The sequence below is a fragment of the Priapulus caudatus genome, unplaced genomic scaffold (genome assembly GCF_000485595.1).
Source record: "Priapulus caudatus unplaced genomic scaffold, Priapulus_caudatus-5.0.1 Scaffold156, whole genome shotgun sequence".
Classification (NCBI taxonomy): domain Eukaryota; kingdom Metazoa; phylum Priapulida; class Priapulimorpha; order Priapulimorphida; family Priapulidae; genus Priapulus; species Priapulus caudatus.
In genome coordinates this window covers 176645-189443 of record NW_014577217.1, presented here as the reverse complement: position 1 = coordinate 189443, position 12799 = coordinate 176645, and the positions used below count along the sequence as shown (strand labels likewise).

General features: G+C 48.6%; 1 long non-coding RNA gene across 1 annotated transcript in view; it reads right to left on the bottom strand.

The window, feature by feature from the left end:
- LOC106806366 overlaps positions 1–12799 on the bottom strand; it is a 44979-nt gene that overhangs the window by 17830 nt on the left and 14350 nt on the right. Inside the window, exon 2 of the long non-coding RNA XR_001393536.1 lies at positions 10472–10578. This is a non-coding gene — a long non-coding RNA (uncharacterized LOC106806366). The remainder of the gene's footprint in view (positions 1–10471; positions 10579–12799) is intronic.

Here is a 12799-nt window from a genome sequence, read left to right as displayed (position 1 = left end):
AAAGAAGACGAGAGCAGCACACGCATCCGCGGCGGCTGCCAACATGCCTAATTCGTGACTAGCCCGCGAGCGTGAGGCATGCGGGGAGGCTGGAGGCATATCGGGCTGTGGGAGGGATGAGGGCAGGCTGGCAGAATTCCTGGTTGTGTTGTAAGTGGAAGGGAGACGGGTAGGCTGGCAGCCTCCCAGACTGGTCTGTGAGAGTGAGGGATGCGGGGGATGAGGTAATCGCATCAGAGAATGCTGCATGCTGTACTGACGGCGAGACAACCCGACCTTCACCTCACCTTCTCAATCGCCGACTTCCCGTTCTTTTCCTGTACATACGATGCCTTGCGGTGATGCAAAAGAAAAATATTTTCCCAGAAAAAAACACACACGCGGACTTAAAGGTTTTAGGAGTCGAACCCAGCTACGCAAATTGGTTTCTTATGAAGCCATAACGGAAAAGGGGAAGGGGTGCTCAACATGAGTACAGCTAACGGATCGCATTAGAGTATGATGTCGCCATCATGCAAGCATGCGCGCACCCCACGATGAATGAAGTAGCAATAAAGCCCGATACAGACTGTCAGCGTATGATACTGCAGGCCGGCGCCGAGTATTACAAGCCGAGTTACAACAACAACAGCACCACGGGCGCGCGGACGTATCTCCTTCACCCATCACACGATCCATATCTTTTTTTATTTATGCGACGAAGAGCGCTCTACACAGCGATGAAGTGACGGTGGTTTTTTTCTCCTGCGGCGCGGCGGCTGCAATAGCCTTCTCTAGACGTTAAGGGGTGCCAGTATAAGCAACTGTCAGTCTCAGCGCACGGGGAAGGCAAGCAGGCACATACACGCACACACGCCACGCACACACGGCCAAACGCGCGCACTACACACACACACACAAACACGCGCGCGCGCACGCTACGCACCACGCTCGCAACGGCACGCCACGCGCACGCACGCACGCACGCCACGCACGCCAGCGCACGCACGCACAGCACACACACACACTACACACACCCACGCACGCACATCCGCCGCGACGCCACGCCCGCCCGCCGCAATGCACCGCACGCACGCCACGACGCACGCCACGCACACAACACACACACACACACACACGCACACACACACAAACACACACATACACACAGCCCCCCCCCACACACTGCCACACCACTCGCGGCGCCGCGAAACGGGAGCATTTAATTGGTAATGCTGGCGTACGCGGCGGCGGTCGGGGCACGACATTACCGGCTAGCCGCAGTCTGCCTGCGTACAGCGTGGCCTAATGGCCTCATAAACACGCGGCGCTGGACCATTGCTCGCGGGAACCTCTCCACGTCTCCGGGCCATAATTTGCGTCGTTCGTTAATACGAGATGGAGCTACATAGATATCTGTCTATATAAGATGGAGCCGGGTGCTACCTACTCTTCTCATAAGAGTACTTGTAATACCCTCTCTCCTATAAGACTAGACCATTAGGTAATCTGTTATGAGATACCTCGCGTGATACCTCACTGCATATAAGTTATCGTGAAGGGGTCGTTGTCTATCAGGTATACAGATTATGTACCCGCAGGTACCATATATGTATACACAAAGTGCTACCAGACTTGTATGACAAGAAGTTGTACCCTAACCCTATAATCCGCGTGAGCCCTAACCCTAAACATACCTCAAATCAAATATAATAATATAAACACTATAGTACTACTGAGTACACTGACGACAACGACCCTCTGCAATAGATATCTCGTATCAGATACTCGTATACCACTCTCCATCATAAGGTATACTCTTATATAGATACTCGTATTACCTCTCTCCTGTAAAAGTAACTGTTTATATAAGATACCGATATTATATGCACTGCCTAATAAGTATCTGTTATAGATATACCCGTATACCTCTCTCTATAAGTATATACCATATTTTGAGCTCGTTCGTTATTACGACATGAAGCTTCATAAGTATCTGTTCCCCTCTCTCCTTGTAGCTATGCCTGTATAGTATAGTATAGCGTATATATGTATAGTGTATAGTATGAGGAAGTATAAGTTATAGTGTATATAGGTATAGCTGTATTATAAGTATAGTTGTACATAGCTATAAGTAATAGCGTGCTGCGGCCTAGATTATCCCCCCCCCCCATTCTGCTAGGAAGCGAGCCCGCCCGTTGACAGTTATTAGCATCGCGTAGCCAGATAATAAGGTATTTTATGTCATTACCACACTGCATAAGTATGGCCGCAGGCAGCAGCAGCGCTATGTATAAGCCTGATTTCACGAACACTCGTACACGCTGCTAAAGCGGTGTAATAGATATAAATAGATGCTCGGTTCGAGCGAGATGCGATAAGTGATCAGGGCGAAATCGGTGCTGTGTGAGGGATCGTGAGGATCCGCTGCAGGCGGGAGGATCCGGTGGCGGGGGGATATCCGTATTGCGGGAGCGCGATCTTCATATTGACGCTCTCACTCGCTTGCGTTCTATACAGAGATACATAGTGTTAACTACAATCTACGATCTGACTGGAACGCCATTGTTCTGCTTCCATTTCTGTATATTCTTCATATGCGCATCATGCTTCTAGTGGCGTGTTCGCAGGCAGTGTTAAGCCCGCTCGGAAAATTATTGCACATAGGTTGAAAACCTTGTTATGACTCCCGGGTGCCATGGCAGCCGACTCGAAATTCTCCCCCTGGTATATGCAGTTTAAACCGAACTGGCATGAGCAGCTGGCAACCAATAATGAATTTGCAGTCTCGCTCAGATCACTCGTAATCGATTTTGGTTGAGAGTTGAACTACAGACAAAAAACTACAGCAGCCGACACTGAATTCATAAAAACGCAAAGTTTTCTAGACTTGAGGCCCTTACTGATTATTTAAACGTACACGCAAGATTTATAATAGTTCATTCTACGTCGCTTCAGATTTGGGTTTAGCCCGTTTGAGCTGGCAGTGGACAGCTTTGAAGATTTTGCTACTTAACAGTATCAAACTTAAGTGTTTGCCAGAATTTTAGTACACACATGTGATTTTATGGATAATTATTAATCAAAGAAAAGCTTTCAAGCGCTTTTTCTTGTAAATGCCAATTCTGCTCAAACTGCCAATTGTCTTCAACCAAATTTGCATATTGCATTAATTGCCAAATTGGCACATTGCGCAGGAATTGTGCTGAATTTTTACCTAATTGATGCAGGCCAGCAATCATTTTACATTATCTCGCAAGCCCACAGTTTTTCATTTCCGCCCAACTTCCATCTACTCCCACAATATCTTTATATTGCTGTCTACCCATATACTGCGGAAATCATGACCCATGCGGGTATCTTCTCGTATTTTAAATACGCTGGCAGGTTGCGAATTCAGGGCAGTTGCACCCCGCGCATGCCACCGCGAAATACCCTATTCACACACTGCCCAACCTAATAGCTGCATCTGATTCAATCAGTGAGCGCCACATCTGGCAATGAATGTCTATAACCATAAACGTTAACCTCGGGCGCCTCGTGAATTTGAGAGGCAATGCACGTACAACAGCAATGCACTCGAAATTCGAAATCTGCTCGGTTACATCAGAGTCATGAGAATCTACATGGTTTCTATGCTATTGATCCAGTCACCTATATAAGGATTTATTGGTAGAAGGGCACACCGCGCATAGACAACAGCTATTACATTAATAATGATCCACGACTTACATGCGACTCACGCACACGTACCTACGCACACACACACACACACACACACACGCACACACGCACACACACACACACCACACACGCATACACACACACACGCACACACGCACACACACACACACACACATACACACCCACACATCCACACGCATGCCCGCACAGGTAGCGCCCGCAGATAGAAGCACTGCATGGAAGCACAGTGCTTCCAGTAAATTTTGGGTTAAAAAATTTTGTTCCTACATTTTGTTCCTAAATCTCTCTCGGAAGACTCACCAGATTGCATCTCCAGACGTCTACCATTCAAAATTTTTCAGGGGGGGCATGCCCTGACCCCCCTAGCACGCAGCGCGCCTGCTTATTATTATCACTGAGGATTTTATCCTTCTCAGCTTCTACTTTCTTAAGACCTGTGCGCACGCACACATACACATACGAACAATACGAACGTACGCATACACACACATGCGTGCACACACGCACATGCGCACGCGCGCGTGCGCGCTCACGTACACGGGCGGGCACGCACGCACGCAAGTAGCAGGGAAACCTGTACGCACGCCTCCATGCTCACTCGCATGCTCACTGATAGCACTGGAGCGCTCATTGATGTTACACCGCCACATTAAATAATTTACTCTAAACCAATATGACCAGGTCCGTTTAGAGGGTCGCTAACAATACGAGCAAATAACACTCAACAGAAATCCCAATAAACGTCTTCTAGATGAATGGAAGAGGTAGAATGAGGCCCTTTTTCTGCTAAACGTAAAATCGGGAATGAGCGAACGACACCTTTTGTCAGAAGTAAAAGGGAAAACTGGAAAGCTCTCGATTGACCTGTTACGACGAGCAAGCATGTTGCAGATTTTGCTACTTAACGTATCAAACTAAATGTTTCGCAGAATTTTTGTATGATAAGTATCACGCATGCGATTATGATAAGTTTAATCAAAGAAAAACGCTTTCAAGCTTTTTCATGTAAGTGCAATTTTGCCCAAAACTCTCGATTGCCACGTTGCCACGGGCAAGCATTGACGCATTGGCGAGATGCCGACACACACGCGTACGCCTTACACAATCTACGTGCGCTCTATACTATAGGAATGTGCGACAAGGAAACATCTGCACAGGCCAGGCTTGCCTGCAAGCCAGATCCCATTTATTATTCATGCATTTAAGAATAGCCTGGAACAACATTCATCATTAGGAGCGTGCGCGAGCAAGCGTGGATATTTTGACAGAAACGCAGCGATGCCCGCAGCTAATGTTCGCGTGCGTAGCGCGTACTTAGGATAGAACATGCGGCTATAGGTGGCACCAAGCGCTAATAATACATTATAGTAGTTATAATAATAATAATAATAATAATAATAATAATAATAATAATAATAATATACATCCATAATATCAGGAGTTAATAAAGACAAACTTTGTCTTTATTAACTCCTGATAATATTCATATCCATATATGTCATGCATCTATATTCACACGCACGCACGCACACACACACACACACACACGCACACGCACGCACGCATGCACACACGTGCACGCACACACACACGCACAGCACTGGCACACAACAGCATACACACACGCGCACGCACAGCACACAACACACACACACGCACGCACACACGTGGCGCGCCACACACCACACACGCTAGCACGCACACACACACACACGGGCATGCACGCTAAAAATCATACACACACGCCGCGCGCACACACGACACACACACACGCACGCACAACGGCGCGGAACACACACACACCGCAACGCACGCACGCAACACACCACACCGCACTGCTACGACAATACACACCACGCGCGCGCACGCAAGACACACAGCAACACACGCCGGCGCGCACACACGCACGCAACGCACACACACCACACACACACACACCACACACACACACACACGCAACGCACACATACACACCACGCGCGCGCACACACACACCACATCACACACACACACCACCACGCATGCACACACACACACACACGCACGGCAACGCACGCACACATACACACACGCGCAAGCACACGGATCGCACGACACACCACACAACACACACACGCACACACGCGCGCGCACAACAGGTACACACACACACGCTAGCAACGCACAACACACACACACGCATGGTGCACGCACGACATACAGCACATGACGCGGCTGCTAGTGGTGGGGTCCCGCCAACACACACAACAACACCACCACACAACGCTGCGCGCAGCACAAATACACACACGCACGCGACGCACCACACACCACACACGCACGCTACGCACACATAACACACACGAGCGCGCTACACCACACGACACACGGGGCTGGGCACACACAGCGCCGCCGCGCACACACGCACGCGACGCCACACACACGCACACAACACACCCACCAACACCACTAACACACACAGCAACTGCACGCACGCATACAACATCGGCGCGCACCCACACAACAGCACACACACACACACCAGCACACACGCGCGCGCGCAACGCACACACACAGCACGCACGCACGCACGCACGAGGCGAGGCACCACACACATCCATAATGATAATATATGCATGTTTATTAGGCCTCTTGCGCACGTTATTCATCGTGTTATTATAGTTTTTACGTTATAGTAAAGCTGGGTTACACTATCGAAAAGTCGACGCAGTGTGATCAATCTTTTCATACGTATACTATCAACTTTTCTAATCAGATTTATAAAGTCTTCGTTATTTATTAAGAGTCCGTGAAAGGACGGACGTTTTAGCTGTTTGATCTCACAAAGGAACCGGCTTTCTACGATTTTTCAGTGCACATAAATCATCAGCCACTATCATGCTATTTGCAACATGCTCAATATTTGAAATATATCAGCTTACAGATTTTACTACTTGTATCGTACGATGTGCATTGAGCTGATGCGATGTGGCGTGCCATGGACGTAGAATACGTCGCATTGTTTGTTCGCTTGAAGAAACTAACCAGCCTGCCGTTTCAAAGCATATGCCACAGCAGCAGAGACCCACAGAATTGCGTGTGAAAGTGGACGCCCGGGAGATTAAAGGGATCCTTGCAAACTTTACTAGCATAACTGCATTTCATAGCAACGCCGTTATTTTCGTAACCGATGCTCTCAGTCGAATCCTATAGCCGATTTCGCATCGGCATATCTGTTGTTGGCGTGAGCCAAGGCAGACGACTTAGGCAGCCAATAATAAGTTTGATAAAAACAAAATTAATTTTTATTAAACAAAATTAATTGTCTGTGTCAAGCGGTCTCTAGAGCTAACCCACCCCCCATGAAGCGCCATCTATCATATTGTTATAGTTGTCATATTGGACAGCATTCCAATAGGCGAGCGGTCTAGGTATCGGCAGTGCCGCTCTGTTAGCCATTCACTTTCCGTTTGCTCTCAGTGCGTTAGAGACCGCTGCGCAGCCTCCGCCATCACTCACGGAAACCCCGCGATGAGGAGGTCCCCGCCTCCTCCCTCTACGCTGGACTGTGGCGCGCGCAGCCCTCCGCATGCTCACGGAAACCCGCATGAGGAGGTCCGCCGCCTCCTCCCTCTACGCTGCTGCTGCGGCGGCAGCGCTCCGCATCAGCTCCGGGAACCCCCGATGAGGGGGTCCGCCGCCTCCTCCCTCACGCTGGCTGGCCCAGCAGCCGTCCACATCGACTTCAGCGGAAACCTCGCATGAGGAGGTTCCACCGCCGTCCTGCCCTCTACGCTGCTGCGCGGCGGAGCCTCCACATCCAGCTCACGGAACCACCGCGACTGAGGAGGTCCGCCGCCTCTCTCGCCTCTACGCTGTGCTGCGCGGCGGCAGCCCTCCGCATCAGCTCACGGAAACCCCGCGATGAGAGAGGTCCGCCGCCTCCTCCCTCTAGCTGGCACAGAAGCAGCCTCCGCATCAGCTTCACGGAAACCCGCGATGAGGAGGTCCGCCGCCTCCTCCCTCTACGCTGCTGTGCGGCGGCAGCCTCCGCATCAGCTCACGGAAACCCCGCGATGAGGAGGTCCGCCGCCCTCCCTCTACGCTGCTGCGCCCAGCAGCCTCCACATCAGCTCACGGAACCCCGCGATGGGGAGGTCCGCCGCCTCCTCCTCCTACGCTGCTGGCGGCGGCAGCCTCCACATCAGCTCACGGAACCCCGCGATGAGGAGGTCCGCCGCCTCCTCCCTCTACCTGCTGCTGCGCGCGGCAGCCTCCGCATCAGCTCACGGAAACCCCCGCGATGAGGAGGCGCCGCCGCTCCTCCCTCACCTGCTGCAGCAGAGCACGCCTCACGCATCAGTCACGGAAACCCCGCGATGAGGAGGTCGCGCCTCCTCCTCTATGCTGCTGTGCGGCGGCAGCGGCAGAGGCCAGATAAATCATGGCAGCAATGATGACGAAGCCATGCAGTGATGCTGCTGGTGAAAGAAGGCTGAGAGAGGCGGTGGCTCTGACTATCAAAACTGTGTACATACGCGGGCGGTCTCACTGCCCCGCGCACGCTATTATAAACACATCTTCCTCGCTCTCGCTCTCGAATTACATTAGACAAGGAATTGACCATTTGTTGATCAGGCGAGCAGGCGAACATCGGGAATCGTTGGTTTCATATGGTGTCATACATAATGCGAAAAAATGAGATCGCGATGATTAAGCAATGTGAAAAATAATCGAATCGAATAACAAATTCGACTATTAAACCCCCCACACTGCCCCCTGCTAAATGCCCGTTCAGCAATTTATGAGCCAACAAGTGGCAACTTTTCATAATTCGGGTGTACGAAATACCCACTACACGAAGCAAGCACAGCCCCCTCCTCCTCCTCCTTCCCCCTCCCCCTCCTCCTTCTTATCCCGTCGCACAGTCACCATCAGCAGACGCGCCGTTGCCGCTGCCCCGCAACCCCCCACCGTCTTCTTGTGTCTGTAGTCCAATCAAGCGGAACAACGCGACATGTCTGCTGCTGCAGCCGCTGATTTCGAACGGACACGCCCAGACGTTTGACGATGCTCAACTCGATTCTGTCTCGTTCGTCTTAGCAGCTACTTAAAGCCAGTATTTCGAAATCATTGTTCAAAAACGCACAACCTGAAAAAACTGTAGCGAAATATAGTCTCACCTCATAGCGGATAAATTATCACTGATTTATTACACCAACTTGAAAAACACTAAGAATTTATGCTGTTATAGCATAGAAAATTGTAATTAAACACGCTGTAACACCATGGCATATTTGAGTATAGCGACAATTTGCAAATTGCACCGTAGTGCACCAACAAATTACAAGTGCCCCAATAAATAATAGTGCGTCTAATAGTGCGTCTAATTCAAACCAAAGTGAATCTGATTCTGAGTAGTTGACTCCGTTCCTATTTTTAAATTGTCCGATAGCTACTTAAAGTTAAGCGTGGTAGTGTGGCTTTACGTGGAGCATGTCTACGGTGCCATCAGTGGACGCAGCTGCACACATCTGCGCGGGAAAAATCTAGGAGGAAGGGCGGGAATTTCTATTCATAAGAAGCCATATTAGTTCTCGTGTATTGGCAAGTCTATATTATTCTTTAGAACTGTCTCTGACGAGTTCTAATGTTGACAGTGGCAAGAGGAAAACGAGCAGAATGTTAAGAAAATAAAAATAAAAAACAGTTAAAAAATAAATGGCAGATAGGAATAAACGTAACATTAAAAGTATAGGACACAATAAATACCCAATAAGTCTAGGAACACATCGCCAACGTCATATCAGATGTACCAACAACAACATACGCAGGTATCCTGCACCATCAAATAACAAAATGATGGCAAATAAACTCTACATCGTTCAATCAACGTCACTATCAATATTTATCTATTTTTACACCGGCCGCTGATTTAACGATATATAATCGGAGTTTTATTTATTTTATAATTTTATTCCTGGAAACAACCCGAGCATCTGTACTGCGCGGATACACAGCGCAGCCTCACCAAGGCGACGCTCACACAGCCGTCACTATAACGACAGCAGTAGCAGTAGCAACGACCGCTCTAATCTCCGACGAAACACATGTTACTCGCAACTCGTTATACGAAGCGCACGTGGGCACCTGACAGCGACGGGGCAGACGAACCCTTGCGGAAATCAGCACACACGAGACGACAGGCGAAACGAGACACGAGGCGAGATGAGACTAGAAGAGAGATGAGAATATTGAGAGACGAGACGCGATGAGACGAGACGCGATGAGACGAGACGCGATGAGACGCGATGAGACGAAACGCGATGAGACGCGATGAGACGCGACGAGACGAGACGAGACGAGACGAGATGCAATGACATGAAACTGACATGAAACCAGACGAGACAAGATGAGATAAAATGAGACGAGATGGGATGCCGCGGCGGACTGACGGAGGTGCGATTCGTTTTCAAGGGAAACCGGTGCAGCCAGACACACACACACACACACGTGCACGTGCCTGCCAGCCTGCCGAACCGCCGCTAATCGTTTTTAATTTCCTCGCAGCCTGCTTCTAATTGATTCGCGGTGCGAAGACGGTTGCGCTAGCTGACCCGTCTGCGCTCTCGATCTTCTGCCTATAAATGTCTATTCTGTCTATAACCCGCGTAAGACGACGGGAGTTTTCCCGCGTTAACTCGTAGAGAGAGCTGCCCGTCTGCGCTCCCGATCTTCCCGCGCAAGGCGACGGCAGTTTCCCCGCGTTAACTCGTAGAGAGAAAGAGAGAGAGAGAGCTGCACTTACCTCATGAGGACGATGGAGACTGTAGCGACTCTTTGGTTAGTGCAGTCTGTCTGGCTTCACCTCATGGCCTCACTTCTTCCACCGGCGGCCGTCGAAAATAGTAGCGACTATTTCGGAAAAGAGAAAAAGACTCGCAAATTAAAGGTTTGGGTTTCCTCGGGAGTGTTTCTAAATAAAGTGTGATGAGTGCTATCTTTACTTATGTTCACTTTAGTTTATACGTTATACTGTAGATTCCACTTTAGATCTCCTTTTAAATATATTGAGGAGCTCAAAATGCTTTTTGTATAATGTTTTACGTGCCTTTTTGTAAATTGTAAATTATCTACTAGGTGCTTGCCTATATGACATGCCAAAAAAAAAGTGCTTGAGAAAACGAAAGACGTCTTAACAGAAAAATTGCACCCTTAACGTAAGACACGCACACATTAATACTCTTTGTATGATACACACAAATAGAAATAACACTACTCATAGCATAGAAAATCCAGACCAATGACAAAACACAATGTAAAAAGTTTCAACAACTTCAAGCTCATATAGTGTGCTCACACACCCAGCCAAGAACACGTGCCAGAATGACTTTCCTTTTTCTCCTACTCTACTGCTTTCCCGTTCTTATTGACAAGGATAAACCCTTGACTGTGTTACAGGAAATGGGCATAGCACCGCACTCAATTATAATCAGGAGTAAATAATCACAAATCAATATTTGTTTACAAATCTGTGATTACTTACTCCGGATATAACCTCCAGTCATAACGGTCACTTCCCTCGGTAACGCTGTTACAGCAACAGCTGACTATAGGTGGTATACAACAGTAGCCTTCTGCAAATTGTTCACCAATGTTTGCTGTCATTTCACGTCTATTTGTGCCATTGCGTCAAGCAAGAGGCGTAGCCATAGTGACCGGTCGGCCATTTTTACCTCCGCCCAACGGAGTTGGAGGTTGTTTTCGCGCTCGTGTGTTCGCGTTAGACTGGCACTCGCTCCCACCTCGATTCCCCCATCGAGTAACTAAGCCGAGAGGTGGGACCGGGTACCAGTCTAGTGTTCGTGTGTTCGCGCGATCGATATTAGCGCGTCAGCCAGCGAGCCAGCCATCCAGCAAGCGCAGCCAGCCAGCTGGTAACACATACATGTTACATGCTGGCGGAGGTATGCACTCTCCGTGAGTGCACTCAAACTGCATGCAGTGCCCCTTCGCACACTCAATATATCACTGGCACAATGCTAGCACTATTTTTAAAGTGGGCGGAGCTCGGGGGAAATCCAGCGAATAGAGATTCGTAAACAGCGTATGATTTGAAAGAGGTAAATTGGCGCACAATCCGCGCACTATTTCGTATCACTATTTTATCAAATCTCTCATGAAATAACGGTCGGATTTTTAATATCTTTGCAACTTTTATTAGTCCAAATCTTATTACATAGGATACGAGTAACGTGCCTGCTGTAAAACTTGTAGTAAAAAAGCGTAAGAAATTCTTACGGAAATCAGCTTGTGGCAGTGGTAGAATTGAGCCAGAGCGAGAGCGCAATCTGTCGTGGAGTTTGGAGTGCACTCTGTCGAGTTGTGTTTGAAACGAGATCCGACTTCGCGCTGAGAATTCTCAAAAACATTCTCGCAAATGTTACGAGTAAAGATCGGTCTTTGAATCTGCAGTGATTCAGCTTGAATAAAGTGTATGTCACGCATATGCGACGAAACTCTCTAAGTATTAATTAATTTCTGTTTCGATGCTTATTCAGGCCTGCTGCCTATGGACGCCTTCTACCGTTGTGCGTGTAGAACACCCATATCACCGCATCTCACGTCGGCTATCATAGAGCAGCGACGTTCTCATGTTTGACGCGGAATGTGTGACGACGACGCGCGGCCAGTACGTACATATCAAGTAGTACATAATAGAGATTATTATATTATTATATATATATATATATATATATATATATAATATATATATATATATATATATATATATATAAATATATATATATATATATATATATATATATAATATATAATAGATATTACTCTAGTACGTCTGGCAGGGCAGGCTAGGGAGCGATTACGCATTTGGAGGCCCTACACTCATATGTCTTGATATTATATCAGGCGCAACCTTTTATCGTACGTCGTTGCTATACGCGCGGTGCACAACGTTTGACAGATCGGGGGAGGGGGAGGGCCACAGCAGCGAGGAGGGTCCCGTATGAGACGCTTCTGTGTGATCATGACACTGTCACTGACACCGGCAGCAGCAGCAGGCAGCAGGCAGGCAGCAGCAGCAGCAGAGGCAGACAGCAGGCAACCACATCAGCAG